Below are 8,906 nucleotides of genomic sequence, written 5' to 3'. Positions count from 1 at the left end.
CTCATTCAGTCAAAGAAAGGTGGTTTCTTAGTTCCAAAAAAGGCATGAACAGCCTTGCATTCTCATCATGACCGATTTACAAGAGCTACATTGGACAAACGAACTGAAAGCGGAACGAATCCGCGCTACTCGTTGGGGCTACACAGCGCAGACCATTTATTTGCTCGGGCCAGAGCCGTGGGCTGATCTTGATCACGCGGCACCGTTATACACAGCGCTGGGAGATACAGTGAAGAAAGTAGTCGAATTTGCCGCAGAATCAATAACATCTCTGTGTAATCTTGTGAGAAGCATTCAAATTCGGCACAGAATTCTGTTAAAGCTACAGATATCAGAACAAACGCCATTGATGTGGAAACCAGGAAAAACATTGTTCAACAAACACAAATCACCACCATTCACCATGGATTTAACAGTAAAACTACAGGAACAACTTGTGGCAGAAATGGTCTGAGAAATCCAGCAAGATAAGTATTGAAGATTTGGAATCCGCTCTTGCCAGTCTTAGGGCTACAACAACTGAGAGCAAGGCAGTCTCGGTTGAATGTCCACTTCTGAGGCCAGACTGGTTGCTGTCCAGGAGGTTGTTCTGTGTGAAAAAGGAGGTTTGTAATTTTATTAATGAAGAATGTGGCAAAGTCGTCAGCTGTTAGAATTGATGAAGGAGGAGGAGGAGGAGGACCTTGAAGGACCTATCTGAGAGGTAAGACTCAAACCACTGGTGTGCGGTTCCTGAGATGCCATTTGTCAATAGGGTTGACAAGAGCATCTGGTGGGTCACCATATCAAAAGCAGCGGAGAAATCCAGCAAGATAAGTATAGAAGATTTGGAAGCCGCTCTTGCCAGTCTTAGGGCTACAACAACTGAGAGCAAGGCAGTCTCGGTTGAATGTCCACTTCTGAGGCCAGACTGGTTGCTGTCCACGTCTCTGTCAGGGCCATGAGGTTTAGTCTTGAATGACTTGTAATAGAAGTAATAAAATCTGCTTTGTTTACAGCAGACTGGCAATTCCAGAGACCAATAGAAAAAGAAAGTAGTGTATTAGTAGACATAAGCAAAGTGCGCAGGTTGTTAGGATTGCTCTGCCTACCGTGTGTGATGCGTGGTTTGCGAGTGGTAGTGATAGTAGGGATCTGGAAACACATAGTAAGAATTGGTTATAAAAACTGAAAACAGAAGGGGAACAAGTAGTAGGAAAGAGAATGATTCAGAAGTGATACTTATGTGCTTTGCCGGTGTCCCTGCTCGGTGGAGTCGATCGGTCGATGATCTTTACACTCTTCGGTCTTCACACGAGGGCTGCCCGCGGTATGCTAAGCTTTTTATATTCGTCTAACAAAACTCAAATTGAATTCAGCTGGACACACTTTCCTGTTTATCACAACAAATGGCCAAGCAAAGCGCACGACACTGACAAGGTACGCGATACAGTACGAGACCGAACGCGATTTTCCATATATACAAATACAGTACTCTCAGAAATGACTCTGTATGTCAAATATTATGTTGAAAATTAAACTTCATAGAGCTCATAGCGCAGGAGCTGGTGATGAAAATGTCAACAATAAGTTTTATTGGAGTATATTGTATAAGAAATTGTATTAAAGTTTAGAAGAAAAATAAATTTCAAGTGCATTAATGCACAGTATATATTATAGACTAAATACATTTAAAATACATTTACAAATATAATTTTGGAGAACACTTAAGTTAAAATTAAAATCAATTATTTTGCATGTGCTTTAGTATATTGAAAAATATATCAAAATAAGTACTTATTTAAAACAATAAAATCATAATTAAGTAAAATGTATGTATAAGTAATAATTAATTAGACATTATTATTAAGTGCATTTTTAAAAAGTGCACTTAAGTATGTTAAGTATGTACTCTTTAAGCACACTTGGCCTATAATTTAAATTATATTATCTGCAAGTGCACTTTTTAAAAAGTATACTTTTAAGATTTGATGTCAGGGTTCTGCAAGAAATGGAACCCAGATGCAAATGAGCAGACAAGGGGTTTCATTTACAAGATAGTAGACTAGAGACAGCAAGGAGAGTGAGGCGTGAAACAGTCCAAACAGTGGGGCAGGGCAGACAACAGGCAGGAGTGATGACCACCGAGACGGTCCACGTTGGCAACGGACTTGAGCACAAGAGGGGCAGCACCAGAGGAAAGACTAGGCAGGAACACAGGAAACCCGTAGATTGATGTAGATTTCAGATGTAGCACCAGTCTTGCTGCCAGGTGGTGGCTCACAGAAACAAAGGCTAGATACTTGAGAGTTAAAGAGCTGCTGCCAGGCAGTAGGGGTCAGTGGCCAGGGAACTCTGGATACAGGACAGGACCAACCACGATAACAAATAAGACGAGACGCAAGACAACACAACAACACAAGACAGACAAAATGCAAAAACAAATAAGTGAACAAAAACAGATAAGAGCAATGGCCAAAGAGACAAAAGTAAAAAGCAAAGAATAACTAAAACTAACCAAAGAATAATTAAAAAAGTAAAAACAAAAGAGCTAAGATCCAATAAGGAACTGGAACTGCAAAAACAAAAATGAATTAAAAAAAATTCTAAATCGAAGGAGAAACTAAACTAGACTAGAATTAGTGATGGGACGATTGATACCGAGGCACCGATGCTCCGACGCAGTTTTCAAAGCACTACTGTATCACACACTGTGCCGGACGAGTTGGCACAGATTAAAAACTTTTTCAAGCCATCCTCTGCTCCGCGATGTTTTGTTAGATAGGCTGGAGAAACCTAGCCTGACCACCAGATGTCGCTAATGAGTTAAAAAGCTTAGAGTAATGAACCGTTTTTCGGCACAACTTCATGAAAGCCTCAAACGGTTCAGAAAGCCTCGGTTTCCTATCACTAACTAGAATGCACAAAATCAAAAACTAGTGCAAGAAAGGACTAGAGAAAACAAAATAGAAACAAGGATACAATATTACTGGATACAAGACAAAACAAATCAGAGCAAGATCAAAGGATAACTTCTGGACAAAGAACAGGAAAACACCACAAACAAACCAGCAGAGACACTAGGGAAAGGAACACAATATAAAGGAGCAGAGCACATGAGGATCAGGTGAACACAATCAAGCAAACAAAGACTAGACAAGACTAAACAAGGGGGCATGACCAGGGGAAACAAGGAGGTGGGACAAGAGGAGCACGTGGCAAACACAAACAGAGACAGAGCCATGTGCTCAGACACGAAACAAACAAAGAAACATTGAACAGAGACAAGACAGACACAACTGTCAGGGCAGGATCCTGACAATTTGAAGAACACAAAAAGTACTCTTTTAATGTAATTAAGCACACTTCTTTTTCACATGGGATCCCAGTTTTGTTTGTTTTTCTGTAAACTTGTGTGAAAGGATCAAACTGCTGCAAAAGCCCCATGCATTCCATGAAGTTGCTCTTGCTTCACAAACATGCAGATCACAGCCAAAACACGTCTCATGCACTCCCTTCTTTGTCTAATTTCATCATCTTTTGCTGCTTCAATCTGCTGTGCAGCATTTCCTTGTAATGCACTAGCCTTGCAACTTTTCTAGGAAAAAATACAATCCTTGTGTGATTGGGTTCCCCGTTTGTGAAATGAGTTGAACTGCCTTTTTCCAGTTTTTTTCCAGAATCCACAAATACATGTTTCACATTTTTACTAAAGACACGGCAAGCAAAGCTGTAGGCAGATTTTTTTTCTTTTTTGAGTACTCAAGCAAAGCAAAAGTTTGAAACCAGTTTGGCTGGAATTATCTTTTCTTTTTTAGGGGTTCAAGCATGTTGTGCTGAAACCCTATTGTAATAGTTAGGATTTTTTTTTTATTATTGCCTCTCAAAACAGTGCTTTAATGTCAAGTACGTCCCTCTTTGTAATGACGGATAGAACTGTACTACGGAAATCATAGTGTTTTATCAATTAGTGATGATTCTCTTGCACCCAATGCACCCAAAATCCAATATATAAATATGGCCCTAGTATGAGTTCGTTTTTATACAGGTGTCCAATTCGGCCGGGGGGATGATTAAAAATAGCACTGGTCCACCGGGCATAAATCTGAACAGTTTTAGTTTTATTTTAGCAGATCTCTATTCCAGACTTGCAAACAAACCGCTCTGCAGTCATTTTTAAAAAGTTTTAAGTTGTGTGGAAATATTACAAAGTCTGTAAACAGGACGTTAACATAAGCACATGCTGAATACTGACGCAAAGAGGAGAATGGAGACGTGCCTGCAGAAAAAAAAAATACTGTAACAGACTCGATACTATACTGGAAGAAAACTATAAACATTCAGTTGGAATCTATATCCTTGATTTTTATTTTTATTGAAAACAAAAGCCTTTCTGATGTGAAAAGGGAGAAGAACGATTTCGGCAAAAGGCGGACGTGAACTCGGGTCGCTCACACTACGCAACCCGCGTTACCCCTTACGCCACTGGAAATGTTGCTGAGCAGCCGTACCGGGGTATTTCTGTTTTTCATTAAGCGCCATCTAATGTCAGGGAGTGAATTTACATGTTCACTCGGCTCATCACCTGCGAAAATCGCTTGGGTATGACACAAAAGACGTGTCGAAAAACATCGGCGATAAGCGCCCGCGATAATCATCCCGGTGTGTACGAGGCTTAAGTCACTCATTGAAACAGTGATTTGCCACCACGTGCTGGCGTTTTTAATGTCATAATTAAAAGAAGCATTTTAATTTCATATATCTGTATTCAAAATTGTATATTTAAACTACTATTATTTCAAATGTATAATTGAGAAAGTTCATTTCTGAGGAAAAATAAATAAGGTTGTGGCAAAAGTAAAATATACTTGTTCAAATCTTTTGTTGTTAACGTAGAAACCAGGTGACCAATGACAAACGAAGATTCACTTTCTGTCTAGTCACGTGCGCGATTCACTTTGCGTGTCGGAACGATCCCCCACATCTTACTTTACGAGTAAGTTTTAATTCGGACTTATTCAGTTACATTTTACATACCCAGTCATACACGTAATTTGAAGAATACAAATTATTTCAGGAAAATTAAATATTTGTAATGCAATTCATGTGTACATTATTCCTCTATTACTTGATATTGATATTCGTACTGGTATTAAATCGCACAGTTTGATGGGTAAATTAATTTATCACAGACAGAAATTCTACAAACACAAACACACGTTAGGTTTTTATTTGTGCACGTAACCAGGGCCGGCCCTCTACATCTAGGGCCCTAAGCAGGAGTATTGCCATCGCCAACTGTATACAATCTAACACATTTTATCTGTACCTCTTTTAACATGATTGCCCACAATTATTTTACTGCTTATTAAGTACACTCACTGAAACAGTAAAAGTAAAGCTTACCGATTTGCCACATTTCTTCTTCTACTTAATTATTGTCTGTGTAACAGAGACGCTGGAGTTTGGTTAGAATCCATGAGCGAAGCGTGTGAAGAATAATGCCCAACGGGCTTGCCGGGGGTTAAGACGCTTGGCACTCTTTATATATTCAAGATTCTTATGGTCTGTAATCACTTGGAAGGGATGAAGAGCTCCCTCAAGCCAGTGACGCCATTCTTCGATCGCTGCTTTCATGGAGAGTAGTTCCTTATTTCCAACATCACAGTTGCGCTCAGCGGAGGTTAGTTTTCTGGAGAAGAAAGCACATGGATACAATTTGCTTGGTTGTCCTTGTCTCTGAGAGAGTATAGCACCTATGCCACAGTCTGAGGCATCCACCTCTATTATGAATGGTTCGTTCGGATCAGGATGTTTTAAAGTCCAAACCAGTTTTGACGGTTTATTCTTGAGGAGTGCGGTGAGAGGAGAGGCAACCATACTATAATTTCGGATAAACCTCCTGTAGAAATTGGCAAAGCCTAGAAATCTCTGCAGATCCTTGACGGTTCTAGGTTGTGGCCATTCAGTGACTGCCTGAACTTTGAGGTCATTCATCTTGACGCCGTGAGGATCACAGTATGAGGATCGATTGAACTCACAATGATTTCATATACTACTCACACCGTGAGGATCACAGTATGAGGATCGTGTGAACTCACAATGATTTCATATAGTACTCACACTGTGAGGATCACAGTATGAGGATCGTTTGAGTTCACAATGAGCTCATATATTACTCACACCGTGAGGATCACAGTATGAGGATCGTTTGAGTTCATAATGAGCTCATGTATTACTCACACGGTGAGGATCACAGTATGAGGATCATGTGATGTCACTGTGATCATTGCATGATCTCACTGGGTTGCCATCGCCAACTGTATACAATCTAACACATTTTATCTGTACCTCTTTTAACCTGATTGCCCACAATTATTTTACTGCTTAAGCACACTCACTGAAACAGTAAAAGTAAAGCTTACAGATTCTTCTTCTACTCAATTATTGTCTGAATGATTTGTAAATTTTAAAATGGCACTAACTGTTTTTGTCCACTAGGCAGCTTCAAAACTGTAGTATTAAACAATCTTTAATAAAGTTGTTGCATCTACAGGTGTTGCTGGAGTCTTGATCTTTTTAACTGCTTTTCTTTGTTCCACACTTTAAAAAGAGGGAGAAGTTGGACCAGTAATTCCTACTTTGCTTCCTTCTAAAGTGTTGAAAACATATTCTATTCATGTAGCAAAGAGATTAAAGATTCTGCAAAAGATTCTAGGTTGAGTTTGTATTTATTTTTTATAAATTCCAACAACAAAAACAATGCAACATAATAACTTAAGTGAACAATCATTAGCCAAAAGTGCAAATGCAATGCTTAGTAATAAAATACATACATAAATCTAATAAAAACCCCGTTTCACACATTCAGAACACATTCAAACCCCAAAAACAGTAAACAACAAAACAATTAACAGCATATAAAATGCAAAGAATGATAAATAAATAAATAAATAAAATCAATAAGCTAAAAATAAATATAAAACAAGAAAAAGGAAAACAAAAAATATTGGGTTAGGGTCAATACCCTAAACAACACAAACTTTCACTTCACACCATCTCTTTTTTATTCCCCTCAGTCCCCTCCCCGGTTCTTTCCAGTAATCAGAATTTTTGTCTTCTAGTCATTATAGGAAATCTCGCTTCCAACTTGGTGGTTGACACTGACGACTAAGTTTTTATCAACTCGAGCTTTGAAAAACTCCTTTCTGCTGATGCTACTGTCACTGGTAGTGTGCACGCTATTCTCAGTGCCACCCAAAGGTTTGGATAAAGCTCAGTCAGCCCTTTTTGGTGGAGAAAGTTGAGAAATTCAAATGCTGCCATGCTTGCCTTTGGTAAGTTTGGAAGGCTCTGGATTTCTGTGGTCAGTTCTTGCCAGTCAAGGTCAGTCACTGTGTTGCCAAGTAATCCTGTGTCCCTGTACTTCAACAGATTCTTTTATTTTGTCAATAAGATTGACAGCAACATCAAGCTGCATGCTTGGAGATGGCAGGAGTTTACTGGTAATGTTGATCTTGGACAGGATTTCAAACCAGACCACTGTACAGATTTGAAATCTGAATGATCCTATTTCTTCTGCCAATGACTGGGCCTCAATTCTTGCAGCAGCATCATTTGTTTTGTCTCTGACTTCAACCAAGGCCTCTCTGACTTGCTGTTGAATCTACTTTCCCATCTTGTCTCACTCCATGACTTGAGCGTGATCTGGACACGCTGCTTACGAATGGCCCACCTCTGAGTAGCAGCAGAGAACAAGTTGTAAAGCTTCTGAAGCTGATGGCATCTACTGACTGCTTTGCTGAATCTGCCACATGGAACATAAAGAGCACGAGCATTTCTTTCAAGCAGCCTGGCCTGCACTCCTTTATTTTTCCCCTTCATGTTGGAGCCATTATCATATGACTATCCCCTGCAGTCTTTAAAACAGATGCCCAGCTCCTCCAGCTTGTTCAAAATCAGTGAAGACAGGCCAAGGCACAGTGGACTCTGGAGCAGGTAGGAAACGCAGAAAGTGCTCTTTAATCTCTGGGGGTGTTGACACGGTGACAATTCTGACAACAACCGACATTTGTTCCTGGTGACTGATGTCTGGGGTGCAGTCTAAAATGATAGCAAAACACTTTGACTGCTTAATTTCTGTCACCATAGTGCTAAGTATTTTCCCACTAATACAAGCAATGAGTTCATTTTGAATTGTTTTCGCCAAGTAGGTAGTGTGATTTTCACCAAGGCTGATGCGTTTGATGTGGTCATTGTATTGATCCTTCATTAATGTTTCAGAGAGCACAGAGTGTTTTCTTTAGGTTTAACTAAGGCCCAGTGACTTTGTGCTTGTCTCTTCTCATCATCGTTCTTCTTTTTTTCCCCCAATTTCCAAAATAAATCAAAGTCCAGGGACGGGGCAGGTGGCGTGAGCGAGCAGGCAGGCAATGAGGCAAAGACCATGTATATCAGTTATGGCAGCGCGCTTTGCAACGTAATGACTCGGACCACTAGTGGGGGCCCCCTAGTAGCGGCAGGCCCTAAGCAGCTGCTTAGATTTGCTTATAGGGAGGGCCGGCTCTGCACGCAACTTGAATCGATCTATGGATCCATCTTTCAGTATCAAACGATGTGCAAATCCAGCGTCGAACTGGCTCTTGTTTATAAAACGTTCGTCAACAAACACACTTGTGAAACTCCGTTGCTGCTCCGGAAAAACAAACTGTATCCACTGTGCAGGCGGATGAAGCGCGTTGATGGGCGCGATCTCGCTCTCGCTCTGGTCGATGCGTGCGCGGGCGTGCTCATTAAGAGCCACGATAGGAAAAAACTCTCCGAAACTTGTACGAACCCGGATGTAAGATTTTTGGCACAGAAATACTCTGTCATACGTCCAAATTGTTTTTTGAAACTTTGTCCATGCTTAGCATGAGAATCCAACT

The sequence above is a fragment of the Sinocyclocheilus rhinocerous genome, unplaced genomic scaffold (assembly GCF_001515625.1).
Source record: "Sinocyclocheilus rhinocerous isolate Xijiao unplaced genomic scaffold, SAMN03320098_v1.1 scaffold2561, whole genome shotgun sequence".
Lineage (NCBI taxonomy): Eukaryota > Metazoa > Chordata > Actinopteri > Cypriniformes > Cyprinidae > Sinocyclocheilus > Sinocyclocheilus rhinocerous.
The sequence above is the reverse complement of the archived record's forward strand: the minus strand, read 5'-3'. Positions refer to the sequence as shown.